The following is a 22,156-nucleotide window of genomic DNA, read 5'->3' as shown; positions in this document are numbered from 1 at the left end:
CCCCTACAGAGCCTGTATTCACAGTTCCCCCTACAGAGCCTGTATTCACAGTTCCCCCTACAGAGCCTGTATTCACAGTTCCCCCTACAGAGCCTGTATTCACAGTTCCCCCTACAGAGCCTGTATTCACAGTTCCCCCTACAGAGCCTGTATTCACAGTTCCTCCTACAGATCCTGTTTTCCCAGTTCCCCCTACAGAGTCTGTTTTCACAGTTCCCCCTACAGAGCCTGTATTCACAGTTCCCCCTACAGAGCCTGTATTCACAGTTCCCCCTACAGAGCCTGTATTCACAGTTCCTCCTACAGAGCCTGTATTCACAGTTCACCCTACAGAGCCTGTATTCACAGTTCCCCCTACAGAGCCTGTATTCACAGTTCCCCCTACAGAGCCTGTATTCACAGTTCCCCCTACAGAGCCTGTATTCACAGTTCCTCCTACAGATCCTGTTTTCCCAGTTCCCCCTACAGATCCTGTTTTCACAGTTCCCCTACAGAGCCTGTTTTCCCAGTTCCCCCTACAGATCCTGTTTTCCCAGTTCCCCCTACAGATCCTGTTTTCCCAGTTCCCCCTACAGATCCTGTTTTCCCAGTTCCCCCTACAGAGCCTGTATTCACAGTTCCCCCTACAGATCCTGTTTTCCCAGTTCCCCCTACAGATCCTGTTTTCACAGTTCCCCTACAGAGCCTGTTTTCCCAGTTCCCCCTACAGATCCTGTTTTCACAGTTCCCCCTACAGAGCCTGTTTTCCCAGTTCCCCTACAGATCCTGTTTTCCCAGTTCCCCCTACAGATCCTGTTTTCACAGTTCCCCTACAGAGCCTGTTTTCCCAGTTCCCCCTACAGATCCTGTTTTCACAGTTCCCCCTACAGAGCCTGTTTTCCCAGTTCCCCCTACAGAGCCTGTTTTCCCAGTTCCCCCTACAGATCCTATTTTCCCAGTTCCCCCCACAGATCCTGTTTTCCCAGTTCCCCCTACAGATCCTGTTTTCCCAGTTCCCCCTACAGAGCCTGTATTCACAGTTCCCCCTACAGATCCTGTTTTCCCAGTTCCCCCTACAGAGCCTGTATTCACAGTTCACCCTACAGATCCTGTTTTCCCAGTTCCCCCTACAGATCCTGTTTTCCCAGTTCCCCCTACAGATCCTGTTTTCCCAATTCCCCCTACAGATCCTGATTTCCCAATTCCCCCTATAGATCCTGTTTTCCCAGTTCCCTATACAGATCCTGATTTCCCAATTCCCCCTATAGATCCTGTTTTCCCAGTTCCCTATACAGATCCTGATTTCCCAATTCCCCCTACAGAGCCTGTTTTCACAGTTCCCCCTACAGATCCTGTTTTCCCAGTTCCCCTACAGATCCTGTTTTCCCAGTTCCCCCTACAGATCCTGTTTTCCCAGTTCCCCCTACAGATCCTGTTTTCTCAGTTCCCCTACAGATCCTGTTTTCCCAGTTCCCCTACAGATCCTGTTTTCCCAGTTCCCCTACAGATCCTGTTTTCCCAGTTCCCCTACAGATCCTGTTTTCCCAGTTCCCCCTACAGATCCTGATTTCCCAGTTCCCCCTACAGATCCTGTTTTCCCAGTTCCCCCTACAGAGCCTGTTTTCCCAGTTCCCCCTACAGAGCCTGTTTTCCCAGTTCCCCCTACAGATCCTGATTTCCCAGTTCCCCCTACAGATCCTGTTTTCCCAGTTCCCCCTACAGAGCCTGTATTCACAGTTCCCCCTACAGAGCCTGTATACACAGTTCCCCCTACAGAGCCTGTATTCACAGTTCCCCCTACAGAGCCTGTATTCACAGTTCCCCCTACAGAGCCTGTTTTCTCAGTTCCCCCTACAGAGCCTGTTTTCCCAGTTCCCCCTACAGAGCCTGTTTTCACAGTTCCCCCTACAGATCCTGTTTTCCCAGTTCCCCCTACAGAGCCTGTTTTCACAGTTCCCCCTACAGAGCCTGTTTTCACAGTTCCCCCTACAGAGCCTGTTTTCCCAGTTCCCCCTACAGAGCCTGTATTCACAGTTCCCCCTACAGAGCCTGTATTCACAGTTCCCCCTACAGAGCCTGTTTTCACAGTTCCCCCTACAGAGCCTGTATTCACAGTTCCCCCTACAGAGCCTGTTTTCACAGTTCCCCCTACCGAGCCTGTTTTCCCAGTTCCCCCTACAGAGCCTGTATTCACAGTTTCCCCTACAGAGCCTGTATTCACAGTTCCCCCTACAGAGCCTATATTCACAGTTCCTCCTACAGAGCCTGTATTCACAGTTCCTCCTACAGACCCTGTATTCACAGTTCCCCCTACAGAGCCTGTATTCACAGTTCCCCCTACAGAGCCTGTATTCACAGTTCCCCCTACAGAGCCTGTTTTCACAGTTCCCCCTACCGAGCCTGTTTTCCCAGTTCCCCCTACAGAGCCTGTATTCACAGTTCCCCCTACAGAGCCTGTATTCACAGTTCCCCCTACAGAGCCTGTATTCACAGTTCCCCCTACAGAGCCTGTTTTCACAGTTCCCCCTACAGAGCCTGTATTCACAGTTCCCCCTACAGAGCCTGTTTTCACAGTTCCCCCTACCGAGCCTGTTTTCCCAGTTCCCCCTACAGAGCCTGTATTCACAGTTTCCCCTACAGAGCCTGTATTCACAGTTCCTCCTACAGACCCTGTATTCACAGTTCCCCCTACAGAGCCTGTATTCACAGTTCCCCCTACAGAGCCTGTATTCACAGTTCCCCCTACAGAGCCTGTTTTCACAGTTCCCCCTACAGACCCTGTATTCCCAGTTCCCCCTACAGACCCTGTATTCACAGTTCCCCCTACAGAGCCTGTATTCACAGTTTCCCCTACAGAGCCTGTATTCACAGTTCCCCCTACAGAGCCTATATTCACAGTTCCTCCTACAGAGCCTGTATTCACAGTTCCTCCTACAGACCCTGTATTCACAGTTCCCCCTACAGAGCCTGTATTCACAGTTCCCCCTACAGAGCCTGTATTCACAGTTTCCCCTACAGAGCCTGTATTCACAGTTCCCCCTACAGAGCCTGTTTTCCCAGTTCCCCCTACAGAGCCTGTATTCACAGTTCCCCCTACAGAGCCTGTTTTCACAGTTCCCCCTACAGAGCCTGTATTCACAGTTCCCCCTACACAGCCTGTATTCACAGTTCCCCCTACAGAGCCTGTATTCACAGTTCCCCCTACAGAGCCTGTATTCACAGTTCCCCCTACAGAGCCTATATTCACAGTTCCTCCTACAGAACCTGTATTCACAGTTCCTCCTACAGACCCTGTATTCACAGTTCCCCCTACAGAGCCTGTATTCACAGTTCCCGCTACAGAGCCTGTATTCCCAGTTCCCCCTACAGAGCCTGTATTCCCAGTTCCCCCTACAGACCCTGTATTCACAGTTCCCCCTACAGAGCCTGTATTCACAGTTTCCCCTACAGAGCCTGTATTCACAGTTCCCCCTACAGAGCCTATATTCACAGTTCCTCCTACAGAGCCTGTATTCACAGTTCCTCCTACAGACCCTGTATTCACAGTTCCCCCTACAGAGCCTGTATTCACAGTTCCCGCTACAGAGCCTGTTTTCACAGTTCCCCCTACAGAGCCTGTATTCACAGTTCCTCCTACAGAGCCTGTATTCACAGTTCCCCCTACAGAGCCTGTATTCACAGTTCCCCCTACAGAGCCTATATTCACAGTTCCTCCTACAGAGCCTGTATTCACAGTTCCTCCTACAGAGCCTGTATTCACAGTTCCTCCTACAGAGCCTGTATTCACAGTTCCCCCTACAGAGCCTGTATTCACAGTTCCTCCTACAGAGCCTGTTTTCACAGTTCCCCCTACAGAGCCTGTATTCACAGTTCCTCCTACAGAGCCTGTTTTCACAGTTCCCCCTACAGAGCCTGTATTCACAGTTCCCCCTACAGAGCCTGTATTCCCAGTTCCCCCTACAGAGCCTGTTTTCCCAGTTCCCCCTACAGAGCCTGTTTTCACAGTTCCCCCTACAGATCCTGTTTTCCCAGTTCCCCCTATAGAGCCTGTATTCACAGTTCCCGCTACAGAGCCTGTATTCACAGTTCCCGCTACAGAGCCTGTTTTCACAGTTCCCCCTACAGAGCCTGTATTCACAGTTCCTCCTACAGAGCCTGTATTCACAGTTCCCCCTACAGAGCCTGTATTCACAGTTCCCCCTACAGAGCCTATATTCACAGTTCCTCCTACAGAGCCTGTATTCACAGTTCCTCCTACAGAGCCTGTATTCACAGTTCCTCCTACAGAGCCTGTATTCACAGTTCCCCCTACAGAGCCTGTATTCACAGTTCCTCCTACAGAGCCTGTTTTCACAGTTCCCCCTACAGAGCCTGTATTCACAGTTCCTCCTACAGAGCCTGTTTTCACAGTTCCCCCTACAGAGCCTGTATTCACAGTTCCCCCTACAGAGCCTGTATTCCCAGTTCCCCCTACAGAGCCTGTTTTCCCAGTTCCCCCTACAGAGCCTGTTTTCACAGTTCCCCCTACAGATCCTGTTTTCCCAGTTCCTCCTACAGAGCCTGTATTCACAGTTCCTCCTACAGAGCCTGTATTCACAGTTCCCCCTACAGAGCCTGTTTTCCCAGTTCCTCCTACAGAGCCTGTATTCACAGTTCCTCCTACAGAGCCTGTTTTCACAGTTCCCCCTACAGAGCCTGTATTCACAGTTCCTCCTACAGAGCCTGTATTCACAGTTCCCCCTACAGAGCCTGTATTCACAGTTCCCCCTACAGAGCCTATATTCACAGTTCCTCCTACAGAGCCTGTATTCACAGTTCCTCCTACAGAGCCTGTATTCACAGTTCCTCCTACAGAGCCTGTATTCACAGTTCCCCCTACAGAGCCTGTATTCACAGTTCCTCCTACAGAGCCTGTTTTCACAGTTCCCCCTACAGAGCCTGTATTCACAGTTCCTCCTACAGAGCCTGTTTTCACAGTTCCCCCTACAGAGCCTGTATTCACAGTTCCCCCTACAGAGCCTGTATTCCCAGTTCCCCCTACAGAGCCTGTTTTCCCAGTTCCCCCTACAGAGCCTGTTTTCACAGTTCCCCCTACAGATCCTGTTTTCCCAGTTCCTCCTACAGAGCCTGTATTCACAGTTCCTCCTACAGAGCCTGTATTCACAGTTCCCCCTACAGAGCCTGTTTTCCCAGTTCCTCCTACAGAGCCTGTATTCACAGTTCCTCCTACAGAGCCTGTTTTCACAGTTCCCCCTACAGAGCCTGTATTCACAGTTCCTCCTACAGAGCCTGTTTTCACAGTTCCCCCTACAGAGCCTGTATTCACAGTTCCCCCTACAGAGCGTGTATTCACAGTTCCCCCTACAGAGCCTGTATTCACAGTTCCTCCTACAGAGCCTGTATTCACAGTTCCCCCTACAGAGCCTGTATTCACAGTTCCTCCTACAGAGCCTGTTTTCACAGTTCCCCCTACAGAGCCTGTTTTCACAGTTCCCCCTACAGAGCCTGTTTTCACAGTTCCCCCTACAGAGCCTGTTTTCACAGTTCCTCCTACAGAGCCTGTTTTCACAGTTCCCCCTACAGAGCCTGTATTCACAGTTCACCATACAGAGCCTGTATTCACAGTTCCCCTTACAGAGCCTGTATTCACAGTTCCCCCTACAGAGCGTGTATTCACAGTTCCCCCTACAGAGCCTGTATTCACAGTTCCCCCTACAGAGCCTGTATTCACAGTTCCTCCTACAGAGCCTGTATTCACAGTTCCCCCTACAGAGCCTGTATTCACAGTTCCTCCTACAGAGCCTGTATTCACAGTTCCCCCTACAGAGCCTGTATTCACAGTTCCTCCTACAGATCCTGTTTTCCCAGTTCCCCCTACAGAGCCTGTTTTCACAGTTCTTCTTAGGCCTAAAACACACTTCCGCAAAAAAACCGTCCGTGTGACACGGTCCGTTTTTCGGGTCCGTGTTCCGTTTTTTTGGGGCGTTTCTCCGGTACGTATGGCATCTGTGTGATGGCGTATGCGAGCCGTGTGTACGTGTAAAATGTCCGTGTTTGTGTGTAAAATGCCCGTGTATGTGTACGTGGAATGTCCGTGTGGAATGTCCGTGTGGAATGTCCGTGTGGAATGTCCGTGTGGAATGTCCGTGTGGAATGTCCGTGTGGAATGTGCGTGTGGAATGTCCGTGTGTGTGTTGCACAATGTCGTTGATACATGTCGGCTGACAGCAGACAGAGTTGCGCGATGAGAATGAACTCGGGTGAACTTCAGATTGATTAATGAGCGGCCGGCATATTCAAAGTAATTGTTGCTGCGCATTCTCTGCACAGCTGTTCCTCGCCGCGCTGGTGATCGGGGAGCGATATGAGCCGGGGGAAGAAAAAAAACGAGTGCCAATGTAAGTATGACTGAGAACAGCAGAAAAAAAGGTAAGTATACTGACTTTAATTTAAAAAAATCAAAAAATAAGATCGCTAGTGTAAAAACGCACACGCACGAAACCTGCTGAACACGGACATACTCCGTGTGCGGTACGAGCAGGTACGGACCCATAGACTAAAGCGGGTCAATGCCTGCGTGCTGCCGGCCAAAAACGGACATGTCGTCTGTGTAGAAAAGCGCACACACGTCTTTACGACACGGACACACGTTCCGTGTGATTTTACGTGTGTGTGCCATCTACCATTGAATAACATGGGTCTCCATGTGTATGTGTCTCCGGTATGTGCAAATACGTACCGCACACGTACAAACGGATGTGTGTTGCGGGTCTCACAGAGCCTGTTTTCACTGTTTCCCCTCCAGAGTCTGTTTTCACTGTTCCCCCTATAGAGCCTTCTTTCACAGTTCCCCCTACAGAGCCTGTATTCACAGTTCCCCCATAGAACTTGTTTTAACAGTTCCCCCTACAGAGCCTGTATTCACAGTTCCCCATACAGAGCCTGTATTCACAGTTCCCCCTACAGAGCCTGTTTTCACAGTTCCTCCTACAGAGCCTGTTTTCACAGTTCCCCCTACAGAGCCTGTATTCACAGTTCCCCCTACAGAGCCTATATTCACAGTTCCCCCTACAGAGCCTGTTTCTACAGTTCCCCCATAGAGCTTGTTTTAACAGTTCCCCCTACAGAGACTGTTTTCAAAGTTCCTCTTACAGAGCCTGTATTCACAGTTCCCCCTACAGAGCCTGTTTTCACAGTTCCCCCTACAGAGCCTGTATTCACAGTTCCCCCTACAGAGCCTGTATTCACAGTTCCCCCTACAGAGCCTGTATTCACAGTTCCCCCTACAGAGCCTGTATTCACAGTTCCCCCTACAGAGCCTGTATTCACAGTTCCCCCTACAGAGCCTGTTTTCACAGTTCCCCCTACAGAGCCTGTATTCACAGTTCCCCCTACAGAGCCTGTATTCACAGTTCCCCCTACAGAGCCTGTATTCACAGTTCCCCCTACAGAGCCTGTTTTCACAGTTCCCCCTACAGAGCCTGTATTCACAGTTCCCCCTACAGAGCCTGTATTCACAGTTCCCCCTACAGAGCCTGTATTCACAGTTCCCCCTACAGAGCCTGTATTCACAGTTCCCCCTACAGAGCCTGTTTTCACAGTTCCTCCTACAGAGCCTGTATTCACAGTTCCCCCTACAGAGCCTGTATTCACAGTTCCCCCTACAGAGCCTGTATTCACAGTTCCCCATACAGAGCCTGTATTCACAGTTCACCATACAGAGGCTGTATTCACAGTTCCCCCTACAGAGCCTGTATTCACAGTTCCCCCTACAGAGCCTGTATTCACAGTTCCCCCTACAGAGCGTGTATTCACAGTTCCCCCTACAGAGCCTGTATTCACAGTTCCCCATACAGAGGCTGTATTCACAGTTCCCCCTACAGAGCCTGTATTCACAGTTCCCCCTACAGAGCCTGTATTCACAGTTCCCCCTACAGAGCGTGTATTCACAGTTCCCCCTACAGAACCTGTTTTCACAGTTCCCTCTACAGAGCCTGTTTTCCCAGTTCCCCCTACAGAGCCTGTATTCACAGTTCCCCCTACAGAGCCTGTATTCACAGTTCCCCCTACAGAGCGTGTATTCACAGTTCCCCCTACAGAGCCTGTATTCACAGTTCCCCATACAGAGCCTGTATTCACAGTTCACCATACAGAGGCTGTATTCACAGTTCCCCCTACAGAGCCTGTATTCACAGTTCCCCCTACAGAGCGTGTATTCACAGTTCCCCCTACAGAACCTGTTTTCACAGTTCCCTCTACAGAGCCTGTTTTCCCAGTTCCCCCTACAGAACCTGTTTTCCCAGTTCCCCCTACAGAGCCTGTATTCACAGTTCCCCCTACAGAGCCTGTATTCACAGTTCACCCTACAGAGCATGTATTCACAGTTCCCCCTACAGAGCCTGTATTCACAGTTCACCCTACAGAGCATGTATTCACAGTTCCCTCTACAGAGCCTGTTTTCACAGTTCCCCCTACAGAGCATGTATTCACAGTTCCCTCTACAGAGCCTGTTTTCCCAGTTCCCCCTACAGAGCCTGTATTCACAGTTCCCCCTACAGAGCCTGTTTTCCCAGTTCCCCTTACAGAGCCTGTATTCACAGTTCACCCTACAGAGCCTGTATTCACAGTTCCCCCTACAGAACCTGTTTTCCCAGTTCCCCATACAGAGCCTGTATTCACAGTTCCTCCTACAGAGCCTGTTTTCACAGTTCCCCATACAGAGCCTGTTTTCACAGTTCCCCCTACAGAGCCTGTTTTCACAGTTCCCCCTACAGAGCCTGTTTTCCCAGTTCCCCCTACAGAGCCTGTTTTCCCAGTTCCCCATAGAGAGCCTGTATTCACAGTTCCCCCTACAGAGCCTGTTTTCACAGTTCCCCCTACAGAGCCTGTTTTCACAGTTCCCCCTACAGAGCCTGTTTTCCCAGTTCCCCCTACAGAGCCTGTTTTCCCAGTTCCCCATAGAGAGCCTGTATTCACAGTTCCCCCTACAGAGCCTGTTTTCACAGTTCCCCCTACAGAGCCTGTTTTCCCAGTTCCCCCTACAGAGCCTGTTTTCACAGTTCCCCCTACAGAGCCTGTTTTCACAGTTCCCCCTACAGAGCCTGTTTTCCCAGTTCCCCCTACAGAGCCTGTTTTCCCAGTTCCCCATACAGAGCCTGTATTCACAGTTCCCCTTACAGAGCCTGTATTCACAGTTCCCCCTACAGAGCCTGTATTCACAGTTCCCCTTACAGAGCCTGTATTCACAGTTCCCCTTACAGAGCCTGTTTTCACAGTTCCCCATACAGAGCCTGTATTCACAGTTCCTCCTACAGAGCCTGTTTTCACAGTTCCCCTTACAGAGTCTGTTTTCACAGTTCCCCTTACAGAGCCTGTATTCACAGTTCCTCCTACAGAGCCTGTTTTCACAGTTCCCCTTACAGAGCCTGTTTTCACAGTTCCTCCTACAGAGCCTGTTTTCACAGTTCCCCATACAGAGCCTGTTTTCACAGTTCCTCCTACAGAGCCTGTATTCACAGTTCCCCCTACAGAGCCTGTATTCACAGTTCCTCCTACAGAGCCTGTTTTCCCAGTTCCCCCTACAGAGCCTGTATTCACAGTTCCCCCTACAGAGCCTGTTTTCACAGTTCCCCCTACAGAGCCTGTTTTCACAGTTCCCCTTACAGAGCCTGTATTCACAGTTCCCCTTACAGAGCCTGTTTTCACAGTTCCCCTTACAGAGCCTGTATTCACAGTTCCCCTTACAGAGCCTGTTTTCACAGTTCCCCTTACAGAGCCTGTTTTCACAGTTCCCCATACAGAGCCTGTTTTCACAGTTCCCCTTACAGAGCCTGTATTCACAGTTCCCCATACAGAGCCTGTATTCACAGTTCCTCCTACAGAGCCTGTTTTCACAGTTCACCCTACAGAGCCTGTATTCACAGTTCCCCCTACAGAGCCTGTTTTCACAGTTCCCCATACAGAGCCTGTATTCACAGTTCCTCCTACAGAGCCTGTTTTCCCAGTTCCCCCTACAGAGCCTGTATTCACAGTTCCTCCTACAGAGCCTGTTTTCACAGTTCCCCATACAGAGCCTGTATTCACAGTTCCCCCTACAGAGCCTGTTTTCACAGTTCCCCATACAGAGCCTGTATTCACAGTTCCTCCTACAGAGCCTGTTTTCCCAGTTCCCCCTACAGAGCCTGTATTCACAGTTCCTCCTACAGAGCCTGTTTTCACAGTTCCCACTACAGAGCCTGTTTTCCCAGTTCCCCATACAGAGCCTGTTTTCCCAGTTCCCCATACAGAGCCTGTTTTTCCAGTTCCCCATACAGAGCCTGTATTCACAGTTCCCCCTACAGAGCCTGTATTCACAGTTCCCCCTACAGAGCCTGTTTTCCCAGTTCCCCCTACAGAGCCTGTTTTCACAGTTCCCCCTACACAGCCTGTTTTCCCAGTTCCCCATACAGAGCCTGTATTCACAGTTCCCCTTACAGAGCCTGTATTCACAGTTCCTCCTACAGAGCCTGTTTTCACAGTTCCCCTTACAGAGCCTGTTTTCACAGTTCACCATACAGAGCCTGTTTTCACAGTTCCCCCTACAGAGCCTGTATTCACAGTTCCCCCTACAGAGCCTGTATTCACAGTTCCCCCTACAGAGCCTGTATTCACAGTTCCCCCTACAGAGCCTGTATTCACAGTTCCCCCTACAGAGCCTGTTTTCACAGTTCCCCCTACAGAGCCTGTATTCACAGTTCCCCCTACAGAGCCTGTTTTCACAGTTCCCCCTACAGAGCCTGTTTTCACAGTTCCTCCTACAGAGACTGTTTTCACAGTTCACCATACAGAGCCTGTTTGAACAGTTCCCCCTACAGAGCCTGTTTTCACAGTTCCCCCTACAGAGCCTGTTTTCACAGTTCCCCCTACAGAGCCTGTTTTAACAGTTCCCCCTACAGAGCCTGTTTTCACAGTTCCTCCTACAGAGCCTGTATTCACAGTTCACCCTACAGAGCCTGTATTCACAGTTCCCCCTACAGAGCCTGTATTCACAGTTCCCCCTACAGAGCCTGTATTCACAGTTCCCCATACAGAGCCTGTATTCACAGTTCCCCCTACAGAGCCTGTATTCACAGTTCCTCCTACAGAGCCTGTATTCACAGTTCCCCCTACAGAGCCTGTATTCACAGTTCCCCATACAGAGCCTGTATTCACAGTTCCCCCTACAGAGCCTGTTTTAACAGTTCCCCCTACAGAGCCTGTTTTCACAGTTCCTCCTACAGAGCCTGTATTCACAGTTCCTCCTACAGAGCCTGTATTCACAGTTCCCCTTACAGAGCCTGTATTCACAGTTCCTCCTACAGAGCCTGTATTCACAGTTCCCTCTACAGAGCCTGTTTTCACAGTTCCCCCTACAGAGCCTGTATTCACAGTTCCTCCTACAGAGCCTGTTTTCACAGTTCCCCTTACAGAGCCTGTATTCACAGTTCCTCCTACAGAGACTGTTTTCACAGTTCCTCCTACAGAGCCTGTTTGAACAGTTCCCCCTACAGAGCCTGTTTTCACAGTTCACCATACAGAGCCTGTTTTCACAGTTCCCCCTACAGAGCCTGTTTTAACAGTTCCCCCTACAGAGCCTGTTTTCACAGTTCCTCCTACAGAGCCTGTATTCACAGTTCACCCTACAGAGCCTGTATTCACAGTTCCTCCTACAGAGCCTGTATTCACAGTTCCCCCTACAGAGCCTGTATTCACAGTTCCTCCTACAGAGCCTGTATTCACAGTTCACCCTACAGAGCCTGTATTCACAGTTCCTCCTACAGAGCCTGTATTCACAGTTCCTCCTACAGAGCCTGTATTCACAGTTCCTCCTACAGAGCCTGTTTTCACAGTTCCCCTTACAGAGCCTGTTTTCACAGTTCCTCCTACAGAGCCTGTTTTCACAGTTCCCCCTACAGAGCCTGTATTCACAGTTCCCCCTACAGAGCCTGTTTTCACAGTTCCCCCTACAGAGCCTGTATTCACAGTTCCCCCTACAGAGCCTGTATTCACAGTTCCCCTTACAGAGCCTGTATTCACAGTTCCCCCTACAGAGCCTGTTTTCACAGTTCCCCTTACAGAGCCTGTATTCACAGTTCCTCCTACAGAGCCTGTATTCACAGTTCCCCCTACAGAGCCTGTTTTCACAGTTCCCCCTACAGAGCCTGTTTTCACAGTTCACCATAGAGAGCCTGTATTCACAGTTCCCCTTACAGAGCCTGTATTCACAGTTCCCCCTACAGAGCCTGTTTTCACAGTTCCCCCTACAGAGCCTGTTTTCACAGTTCACCATACAGAGCCTGTTTGAACAGTTCCCCCTACAGACCCTGTATTCACAGTTCACCATACAGAGCCTGTTTTCACAGTTCACCATACAGAGCCTGTATTCACAGTTCCCCCTACAGAGCCTATATTCACAGTTCCTCCTACAGAGCCTGTATTCACAGTTCACCATACAGAGCCTGTATTCACAGTTCCCCCTACAGAGCCTGTATTCACAGTTCCCCCTACAGACCCTGTATTCACAGTTCCCCATACAGAGCCTGTATTCACAGTTCCTCCTACAGAGCCTGTATTCACAGTTCCTCCTACAGAGTCTGTATTCACAGTTCCTCCTACAGAGCCTGTATTCACAGTTCCCCCTACAGAGCCTGTATTCACAGTTCCCCCTACAGAACCTGTATTCACAGTTCCCCCTACAGAGCCTGTATTCACAGTTCCCCCTACAGAGCCTGTATTCACAGTTCCCCCTACAGAGCCTGTTTTCACAGTTCCCCCTACAGAGCCTGTATTCACAGTTCCCCCTACAGAGCCTGTTTTCACAGTTCCTCCTACAGAGCCTGTTTTCACAGTTCCCCCTACAGAGCCTGTATTCACAGTTCCTCCTACAGAGCCTGTTTTCACAGTTCACCATACAGACCCTGTATTCACAGTTCACCATACAGAGCCTGTTTTCACAGTTCACCATACAGACCCTGTATTCACAGTTCACCATACAGAGCCTGTTTTCACAGTTCCTCCTAAAGACCCTGTATTCACAGTTCACCATACAGAGCCTGTATTCACAGTTCCCCTTACAGAGCCTGTATTCACAGTTCCCCCTACAGAGCCTGTATTCACAGTTCACCATACAGAGCCTGTATTCACAGTTCACCCTACAGAGCCTGTATTCACAGTTCCCCCTACAGAGCCTGTATTCACAGTTCCCCCTACAGAGCCTGTATTCACAGTTCCTCCTACAGAGCCTGTTTTCACAGTTCCTCCTACAGAGCCTGTTTTCACAGTTCCCCCTACAGAGCCTGTATTCACAGTTCCTCCTACAGAGCCTGTTTTCACAGTTCCCCCTACAGAGCCTGTATTCACAGTTCCTCCTACAGAGCCTGTTTTCACAGTTCCCCATACAGACCCTGTATTCACAGTTCACCATACAGAGCCTGTATTCACAGTTCCCCCTACAGAGCCTGTATTCACAGTTCCCCCTACAGAGCCTGTATTCACAGTTCCTCCTACAGAGCCTGTATTCACAGTTCCTCCTACAGAGCCTGTATTCACAGTTCACCATACAGAGCCTGTATTCACAGTTCCCCATACAGAGCCTGTATTCACAGTTCCTCCTACAGAGCCTGTATTCACAGTTCCCCCTACAGAGCCTGGATTCACAGTTCCCCCTACAGAGCCTGTTTTCACAGTTCCCCCTACAGAGCCTGTATTCACAGTTCCCCCTACAGAGCCTGTATTCACAGTTCCTCCTACAGAGCCTGTATTCACAGTTCCCCCTACAGAGCCTGTATTCACAGTTCCCCATACAGAGCTTGTTTTCACAGTTCCCCCTACAGAGCCTGTATTCACAGTTCACCCTACAGAGCCTGTATTCACAGTTCCCCATACAGAGCCTGTATTCACAGTTCCCCCTACAGAGCCTGTATTCACAGTTCCTCCTACAGAGCCTGTATTCACAGTTCCCCCTACAGAGCCTGTATTCACAGTTCCCCCTACAGAGCCTGTATTCACAGTTCCCCCTACAGAGCCTGTATTCACAGTTCCCCCTACAGAGCCTGTTTTCACAGTTCCCCCTACAGAGCCTGTATTCACAGTTCCCCCTACAGAGCCTGTATTCACAGTTCCTCCTACAGAGCCTGTATTCACAGTTCCCCCTACAGAGCCTGTTTTCACAGTTCCCCCTACAGAGCCTGTATTTACAGTTCCCCCTACAGAGCCTGTATTCACAGTTCCTCCTACAGAGCCTGTTTTCACAGTTCTCCCTAAAGAGCCTGTTTTCACAGTTCCTCCTACAGAGCCTGTTTTCACAGTTCACCCTACAGAGCCTGTATTCACAGTTCCCCCTACAGAGCCTGTATTCACAGTTCCCCCTACAGAGCCTGTATTCACAGTTCCTCCTACAGAGCTTGTATTCACAGTTCCTCCTACAGAGCCTGTTTTCACAGTTCTCCCTAAAGAGCCTGTTTTCACAGTTCCCCCTACAGAGCCTGTATTCACAGTTCCCCCTACAGAGCTTGTATTCACAGTTCCTCCTACAGACCCTGTCTTCACAGTTCCCCCTACAGTGCCTGTATTCACAGTTCACCATACAGAGCCTGTATTCACAGTTCCTCCTACAGAGCCTGTTTTCACAGTTCACCATACAGAGCCTGTATTCACAGTTCCTCCTACAGAGCCTGTATTCACAGTTCCCCCTACAGAGCCTGTATTCACAGTTCACCCTACAGAGCCTGTATTCACAGTTCAACATACAGAGCCTGTTTTCACAGTTCACCATACAGAGCCTGTATTCACAGTTCCCCCTACAGAGCCTGTATTCACAGTTCACCATACAGAGCCTGTTTTCACAGTTCCCCCTACAGAACCTGTATTCACAGTTCCTCCTACAGAGCCTGTATTCACAGTTCCTCCTACAGAGCCTGTTTTCACAGTTCACCATACAGAGCCTGTATTCACAGTTCCCCCTACAGAGCCTGTTTTCACAGTTCACCATACAGAGCCTGTATTCACAGTTCCCCCTACAGAGCCTGTATTCACAGTTCACCATACAGAGCCTGTATTCACAGTTCCCCCTACAGAGCCTGTATTCACAGTTCACCCTACAGAGCCTGTATTCACAGTTCACCCTACAGAGCCTGTATTCACAGTTCCTCCTACAGAGCCTGTTTTCACAGTTCACCCTACAGAGCCTGTATTCACAGTTCCCCATACAGAGCCTGTTTTCACAGTTCCCCCTACAGACCCTGTATTCACAGTTCCCCCTACAGAGCCTGTATTCACAGTTCCCCCTACAGAGCCTGTATTCACAGTTCCTCCTACAGAGCCTGTTTTCACAGTTCCCTCTACAGAGCCTGTTTTCACAGTTCCCCCTACAGAGCCTGTTTTCACAGTTCCCCCTACAGAGCCTGTTTTCACAGTTCCCTCTACAGAGCCTGTTTTCACAGTTCCCCCTACAGAGCCTGTTTTCACAGTTCCCCCTACAGAGCCTGTTTTAACAGTTCTCCCTACAGAGCCTGTTTTCACAGTTCCCCCTACAGAGCCTGTTTTCACAGTTCCCCCTACAGAGCCTGTTTTCACAGTTCCCTCTACAGAGCCTGTTTTCACAGTTCCCCCTACAGAGCCTGTTTTCACAGTTCCCTCTACAGAGCCTGTTTTCACAGTTCCCCCTACAGAGCCTGTTTTCACAGTTCCCCCTACAGAGCCTGTTTTAACAGTTCTCCCTACAGAGCCTGTATTCACAGTTCCCCCTACAGAGCCTGTATTCACAGTTCTCCCTACAGAGCCTGTTTTCACAGTTCCCTCTACAGAGCCTGTTTTCACAGTTCCCCCTACAGAGCCTGTTTTCACAGTTCCCCCTACAGAGCCTGTTTTCACAGTTCCCTCTACAGAGCCTGTTTTCACAGTTCCCCCTACAGAGCCTGTTTTCACAGTTCCCCCTACAGAGACTGTTTTAACAGTTCTCCCTACAGAGCCTGTTTTCACAGTTCCCCCTACAGAGCCTGTTTTCACAGTTCCCCCTACAGAGCCTGTATTCACAGTTCCCCCTACAGAGCCTGTATTCACAGTTCCCCCTACAGAGCCTGTATTCACAGTTCCCCCTACAGAGCCTGTATTCACAGTTCCTCCTACAGAGCCTGTATTCACAGTTCTCCCTACAGAGCCTGTTTTAACAGTTCTCCCTACAGAGCCTGTTTTCCCAGCTCCCCCTACAGAGCCTGTTTTCACAGTTCCCCCTACAGAGCCTGTTTTCACAGTTCCCCCTACAGATCCTGTTTTCACAGTTCACCATACAGAGCCTGTATTCACAGTTCCCCCTACAGAGCCTGTATTCACAGTTCCCCCTACAGAGCCTGTATTCACAGTTCCCCCTACAGAGCCTGTATTCACAGTTCCTCCTACAGAGCCTGTATTCACAGTTCCCCCTACAGACCCTGTATTCACAGTTCCCCTACAGAGCCTGTATTCACAGTTCACCATACAGAGCCTGTATTCACAGCTCCCCCTACAGAGTTTGTCTTCACAGTTCCTCATACAGAGCCTGTATTCACAGTTCACCATACAGAGCCTGTTTTCACAGTTCCCCCTACAGAGCCTGTATTCACAGTTCACCATACAGAGTTTGTCTTCACAGTTCCTCCTACAGAGCCTGTATTTCCAGTTCCTCCTATAGAGCCTGTATTCACAGTTCACCATACAGAGCCTGTATTCACAGTTCCCCCTACAGAGCCTGTATTCACAGTTCCCCCTACAGAGCCTGTATTCACAGTTCCTCCTACAGAGCCTGTATTCACAGTTCCCCCTACAGAGCCTGTATTCACAGTTCCCCCTACAGAGCCTGTATTCACAGTTCCCCCTACAGAGCCTGTTTTCCCATTTCCCCCTACAGAACCTGTTTTCACAGTTCCCCCTACAGAGCCTGTATTCACAGTTCCCCCTACAGAGCCTGTTTTCACAGTTCCCCCTACAGAGCCTGTATTCACAGTTTCTCCTACAGAGTTTGTCTTCACAGTTCCCCATACAGAGCCTGTATTCACAGTTCCCCCTACAGAGCCTGTCTTCACAGTTCCCCCTACAGAGCCTGTATTCACAGTTCCCCCTACAGAGCCTGTTTTCACAGTTCCCCCTACAGAGCCTGTCTTCACAGTTCCTCCTACAGAGCCTGTTTTCCCAGTTCCCCCTACAGAGCCTGTTTTCCCAGTTCCCCCTACAGAGCCTGTATTCACAGTTCCCCCTACAGAGCCTGTATTCACAGTTCCCCCTACAGAGCCTGTTTTCACAGTTCCCCCTACAGAGCCTGTTTTCACAGTTCCCCCTACAGAGCCTGTTTTCCCAGTTCCCCCTACCGAGCCTGTTTTCACAGTTCCCCCTACAGAGCCTGTATTCACAGTTCCTCCTACAGAGCCTGTTTTCACAGTTCCTCCTACAGAGCCTGTTTTCACAGTTCACCATACAGAGCCTGTATTCACAGTTCCCCCTACAGAGCCTGTATTCACAGTTCCCCCTACAGAGCCTGTATTCACAGTTCCCCCTACAGAGTCTGTATTCACAGTTCCCCCTACAGAGCCTGTTTTCACAGTTCCCCATACAGAGCCTGTATTCACAGTTCCTCCTACAGAGTTTGTCTTCACAGTTCCCCCTACAGAGCCTGTATTCACAGTTCCTCCTACAGAGCCTGTATTCACAGTTCCTCCTACAGAGCCTGTATTCACAGTTCCTCCTACAGAGCCTGTATTCACAGTTCCCCCTACAGAGCCTGTATTCACAGTTCCTCCTACAGAGCCTGTATTCACAGTTCCCCCTACAGAGCCTGTTTTCACAGTTCCCCCTACAGAGCCTGTTTTCACAGCTCCCCCTACAGAGTTTGTCTTCACAGTTCCTCCTACAGAGCCTGTATTCACAGTTCCCCCTACAGAGACTGTATTCACAGTTCACCATACAGAGCCTGTATTCACAGTTCCCCCTACAGAGCCTGTATTCACAGTTCACCATACAGAGTTTGTCTTCACAGTTCCTCCTACAGAGCCTGTATTTCCAGTTCCTCCTATAGAGCCTGTATTCACAGTTCACCATACAGAGCCTGTATTCACAGTTCCTCCTACAGAGCCTGTATTCACAGTTCCCCCTACAGAGCCTGTTTTCACAGTTCACCATACAGAGCCTGTATTCACAGCTCCCCCTACAGAGTTTGTCTTCACAGTTCCTCCTACAGAGCCTGTATTCACAGTTCCCCCTACAGAGACTGTATTCACAGTTCCCCCTACAGAGCCTGTATTCACAGTTCCCCCTACAGAGCCTGTATTCACAGTTCACCATACAGAGTTTGTCTTCACAGTTCCTCCTACAGAGCCTGTATTTCCAGTTCCTCCTATAGAGCCTGTATTCACAGTTCACCATACAGAGCCTGTATTCACAGTTCCCCCTACAGAGCCTGTATTCACAGTTCCCCCTACAGAGCCTGTATTCACAGTTCCCCCTACAGAGCCTGTATTCACAGTTCCTCCTACAGAGCCTGTATTCACAGTTCCCCCTACAGAGCCTGTATTCACAGTTCCCCCTACAGAGCCTGTATTCACAGTTCCCCCTACAGAGCCTGTTTTCCCATTTCCCCCTACAGAACCTGTTTTCACAGTTCCCCCTACAGAGCCTGTATTCACAGTTCCCCCTACAGAGCCTGTTTTCACAGTTCCCCCTACAGAGCCTGTATTCACAGTTTCTCCTACAGAGTTTGTCTTCACAGTTCCCCATACAGAACCTGTCTTCACAGTTCCCCCTACAGAGCCTGTATTCACAGTTCCCCCTACAGAGCCTGTTTTCACAGTTCCCCCTACAGAGCCTGTCTTCACAGTTCCTCCTACAGAGCCTGTTTTCCCAGTTCCCCCTACAGAGCCTGTTTTCCCAGTTCCCCCTACAGAGCCTGTATTCCCAGTTCCCCCTACAGAGCCTGTTTTCACAGTTCCTCCTACAGAGCCTGTTTTCACAGTTCACCATACAGAGCCTGTATTCACAGTTCCCCCTACAGAGCCTGTATTCACAGTTCCCCCTACAGAGCCTGTATTCACAGTTCCCCCTACAGAGTCTGTATTCACAGTTCCCCCTACAGAGCCTGTATTCACAGTTCCCCCTACAGAGCCTGTATTCACAGTTCCCCCTACAGAGTCTGTATTCACAGTTCCTCCTACAGAGCCTGTATTCACAGTTCCTCCTACAGAGCCTGTATTCACAGTTCCTCCTACAGAGCCTGTATTCACAGTTCCCCCTACAGAGCCTGTATTCACAGTTCCCCCTACAGAGCCTGTATTCACAGTTCCTCCTACAGAGCCTGTATTCACAGTTCCCCCTACAGAGCCTGTTTTCACAGTTCCTCCTACAGAGCCTGTATTCACAGTTCCCCCTACAGAGCCTGTATTCACAGTTCCCCCTACAGAGCCTGTATTCACAGTTCCTCCTACAGAGCCTGTATTCACAGTTCCCCCTACAGAGCCTGTTTTCACAGTTCCTCCTACAGAGCCTGTTTTCACAGTTCCCCCTACAGACCTGTATTCACAGTTCACCAAACAGAGTCTGTTTTCACAGTTCCCCCTACAGAGCCTGTATTCACAGTTCCCCCTACAGAGCCTGTATTCACAGTTCCCCCAACAGAGTCTGTATTCACAGTTCCCCCTACAGAGCCTGTATTCACAGTTCCTCCTACAGAGCCTGTATTCACAGTTCCCCCTACAGAGCCTGTATTCACAGTTCCCCCTACAGAGCCTGTTTTCACAGTTCCTCCTACAGAGCCTGTTTTCACAGTTCCCCTTACAGAGCCTGTATTCACAGTTCACCAAACAGAGTCTGTTTTCACAGTTCCCCTACAGAGTCTGTTTTCACAGTTCCCCCTACAGAGCCTGTATTCACAGTTCCTCCTACAGAGTTTGTCTTCACAGTTCCCCCTACAGAGCCTGTATTCACAGTTCCTCCTACAGAGCCTGTATTCACAGTTCCTCCTACAGAGCCTGTATTCACAGTTCCTCCTACAGAGCCTGTATTCACAGTTCCTCCTACAGAGCCTGTATTCACAGTTCCTCCTACAGAGCCTGTATTCACAGTTCCTCCTACAGAGCCTGTATTCACAGTTCCCCCTACAGAGCCTGTATTCACAGTTCCTCCTACAGACCTTTATTCACAGTTCCCCCTACAGAGCCTGTATTCACAGTTCCTCCTACAGAGCTTGTATTCACAGTTCCCCCTACAGAGCCTGTATTCACAGTTCCTCCTACAGAGCTTGTATTCACAGTTCCCCCTACAGAGCCTGTATTCACAGTTCACCAAACAGAGTCTGTTTTCACAGTTCCCCCTACAGAGCCTGTATTCACAGTTCCCCCTACAGAGCCTGTATTCACAGTTCCCCCTACAGAGTCTGTATTCACAGTTCCCCCTACAGAGCCTGTATTCACAGTTCCTCCTACAGAGCCTGTATTCACAGTTCCCCCTACAGAGCCTGTTTTCACAGTTCCTCCTACAGAGCCTGTTTTCACAGTTCCCCTTACAGAGCCTGTATTCACAGTTCACCAAACAGAGTCTGTTTTCACAGTTCCCCTACAGAGTCTGTTTTCACAGTTCCCCCTACAGAGCCTGTATTCACAGTTCCTCCTACAGAGTTTGTCTTCACAGTTCCCCATACAGAGCCTGTATTCACAGTTCCTCCTACAGAGCCTGTTTTCACAGTTCACCATACAGAGCCTGTATTCACAGTTCCTCCTACAGAGCCTGTTTTCACAGTTCCCCTTACAGAGCCTGTATTCACAGTTCCCCCTACAGAGCCTGTTTTCACAGTTCACCCTACAGAGCCTGTTTTCACAGTTCACCATACAGAGCCTGTTTTCACAGTTCCTCCTATAGAGCCTGTATTCACAGTTCCCCCTACAGAGCCTGTATTCACAGTTCCTCCTACAGACCCTGTTTTCACAGTTCCCCCTACAGAGCCTGTTTTCACAGTTCCTCCTACAGAGCCTGTTTTCACAGTTCCCCTTACAGAGCCTGTATTCACAGTTCACCAAACAGAGTCTGTTTTCACAGTTCCCCTACAGAGTCTGTTTTCACAGTTCCCCCTACAGAGCCTGTATTCACAGTTCCTCCTACAGAGCCTGTATTCACAGTTCCCCCTACAGAGCCTGTATTCACAGTTCCTCCTACAGAGCTTGTATTCACAGTTCCCCCTACAGAGCCTGTATTCACAGTTCCTCCTACAGAGCTTGTATTCACAGTTCCCCCTACAGAGCCTGTATTCACAGTTCACCAAACAGAGTCTGTTTTCACAGTTCCCCCTACAGAGCCTGTATTCACAGTTCCCCCTACAGAGCCTGTATTCACAGTTCCCCCTACAGAGTCTGTATTCACAGTCCCCCCTACAGAGCCTGTATTCACAGTTCCTCCTACAGAGCCTGTATTCACAGTTCCCCCTACAGAGCCTGTTTTCACAGTTCCTCCTACAGAGCCTGTTTTCACAGTTCCCCTTACAGAGCCTGTATTCACAGTTCACCAAACAGAGTCTGTTTTCACAGTTCCCTTACAGAGTCTGTTTTCACAGTTCCCCCTACAGAGCCTGTATTCACAGTTCCTCCTACAGAGTTTGTCTTCACAGTTCCCCATACAGAGCCTGTATTCACAGTTCCTCCTACAGAGCCTGTTTTCACAGTTCACCATACAGAGCCTGTATTCACAGTTCCTCCTACAGAGCCTGTTTTCACAGTTCCCCCTACAGAGCCTGTATTCACAGTTCCCCCTACAGAGCCTGTTTTCACAGTTCACCCTACAGAGCCTGTTTTCACAGTTCACCATACAGAGCCTGTTTTCACAGTTCCTCCTACAGAGCCTGTATTCACAGTTCCCCCTACAGAGCCTGTATTCACAGTTCCTCCTACAGACCCTGTTTTCACAGTTCCCCCTACAGAGCCTGTTTTCACAGTTCCTCCTACAGAGCCTGTATTCACAGTTCCCCCTACAGAGCCTGTATTCACAGTTCCTCCTACAGAGCCTGTTTTCACAGTTCACCATACAGAGCCTGTATTCACAGTTCCTCCTACAGAGCCTGTATTCACAGTTCCCCCTACAGAGCCTGTATTCACAGTTCCTCCTACAGAGCCTGTTTTCACAGTTCCCCCTACAGAGCCTGTTTTCCCAGTTC

Source organism: Anomaloglossus baeobatrachus, chromosome 2 (assembly GCF_048569485.1).
Source record: "Anomaloglossus baeobatrachus isolate aAnoBae1 chromosome 2, aAnoBae1.hap1, whole genome shotgun sequence".
Taxonomy (NCBI): Eukaryota; Metazoa; Chordata; class Amphibia; order Anura; family Aromobatidae; genus Anomaloglossus; species Anomaloglossus baeobatrachus.
This window is presented reverse-complemented; position numbering follows the sequence as displayed.